The sequence below is a fragment of the Lagopus muta genome, chromosome 4 (genome assembly GCF_023343835.1).
Source record: "Lagopus muta isolate bLagMut1 chromosome 4, bLagMut1 primary, whole genome shotgun sequence".
Lineage (NCBI taxonomy): Eukaryota > Metazoa > Chordata > Aves > Galliformes > Phasianidae > Lagopus > Lagopus muta.
Window position 1 is genome coordinate 12,630,314 of NC_064436.1, and position 1,864 is coordinate 12,632,177.

The 1,864-nt window shown below is 48.8% G+C and overlaps 1 protein-coding gene across 5 annotated transcripts in view; it reads right to left on the reverse strand.

The window, feature by feature from the left end:
- TTC29 (tetratricopeptide repeat domain 29) overlaps nucleotides 1-1,864 on the reverse strand; it is a 365,054-nt gene that overhangs the window by 360,102 nt on the left and 3,088 nt on the right. For 4 of the 5 annotated variants that reach the window (XM_048942642.1, XM_048942641.1, XM_048942640.1 and 1 more), the window contains one exon: nucleotides 610-1,515. The gene's annotated coding sequence lies outside the window, so the exon portion shown is untranslated. Of the gene's footprint in view, nucleotides 1-609; nucleotides 1,657-1,864 lie in introns of those variants that run through there. The other variant, XM_048942643.1, reaches the window with a different exon arrangement.

The window sequence follows — 1,864 nt, forward strand, 5'->3', positions numbered from 1 at the left end:
TATTATGTTCCAACATAACTCTCTTTTAAATAAATTTGAAATTCATGAGAGCAGAATGTACACATGATTGACATCAGCAGTAATACACCTCAGTCTCTTCGATAGCGGAGAATAGTACTAATACAGCTGTTAACTTCAAGCTCTGGAGTGTAGCTTTGTTGCTCATTTCTCTAGTGCTAGAAGTCTTAATAGTTAGTGAAGATGAACTCTGTCAGTTTGTTTCTCTGAGTAGTATCTCACTCATATCGCCTTGCTGAAGACAAGGGGCTCTGTGGATACTCTGGAGATGGCACTACTCTCAAACAAGGGTGCTAGTTCACAGTAAACCTATCCAACGTTTGGGAAAGGGATCTCTTATGCATCAGCACAATGCTTAAAAAACATATATTCATGTGCAACGATATGAATTCAATCAGCCTGTATTTCCTGCACTGCTGAGTCAGAACCAAGAGACAACTATCACCTCACCTTAAAACCACATTTTCAGAGCTGTAACACAATGTAATGCACAACAATGATAGCAGAGCAGCCAAGTCCTAGGCTGCAACAAGTGAGTACTTGCTCAAATGTAGCAGCCGTAAACACAGAAACAAAACAAAATCTGCTTACCTTCAGAAGACCTCAGGTACACAAGGATTTCAGGCAAAACACCCTCACCTCCACACTGCTGCCTTTGCACGAGCTCTAGGAAGGGGTGGATCCTGGCTCCACCCTCTCTGCTCGCTCAGGTACACTGCATGCACATGAGCTCCCCTGGGTTGGCCCTGCTTTCCCACCAGGTGCTCGGTCACTGGATCAAGATGTGACTTGGCATTTATGCTACAGAGGACCGTATTATTAATTCTTGTTCACTTGTGTTTCAAAGTCACTTTGGTCTATGAAGTTATTTCAGAGTAGAATTGGTTCTTGACAGTGGAAGCTTGGCACAATAAAGACAGAACATCCTCAGTTCTGTTAAGAGACAGTAGTGAAAAATGTATTGCCTACTAGTTCTAGCTTTGCCTCCTCAGATGTTGGATGGAGAAGGAACATGTAGCAGCCCGATAGCACAGTCTCAGCTTCTTGGTAAGCCAACATCATTTGACTGCTGGTTTGTGGGCTGAATTGTCACCACCTGTGGGAGCTGCTGGCTACCACTATCAGCTGCTACATCAACGCAGCCCATTTCAAAAGAGAGCTGTGCAATTTGAGTCCTCGCAGCTTCGGTAATGTAACAGCAGAAAGCCTGGGCAAACAACGGAGATGAGTTTGAACGGTCTGGAATTTACCGAGAGGAGAGCCAAGTCACCGTTCTTTAGCACCTCATACGGTTCCTTCCAGCACACGCTTCTCAAACACACAGAAAAGTGCCTCTGACTGTGCCAGCACAGCCCGGCACCTCAGCTCTTGTGCTTCACCAGGCACAGCCGCGGAGCCGCGCTTCAGCATTTTCCACTCAGTCTGAAACGCGCGTTCCACAGATTGTTGAATCGTAATACAGATTTTGCATTATCCATATTGCTCTTCTGGAGCATTCTGAGGAAAAATGAAAGAAAAAACAGAAAAAAAAAGAAAAAAAGAAAGAAAAAAAAAAAAAGAGGGTCCCCCTCAAACACCAGCAGCGGCGACCCGCCCGCGCAGCGCCGCGGGCACGCGCACAGCCGTTACCGCGTTGAAATAACGGTCGCTGCGCGTGCCGCGTCTCGAGGAGAAACATCGGGCGCCGGCCCACGTGCGGTTGGGGGGGAAGGGGCCAGCGACGGGCAGAACGAGCAGCCAATAGGAGGAAGTGGGGGAGCCGGAAGCGACGCGCGGCGGAAGTGCCGCGGGGGCGGGGTGGCGGTGAGCAGAGTCCGCGCTGCGTCGCTTGGCGGGGGCGGCGTGG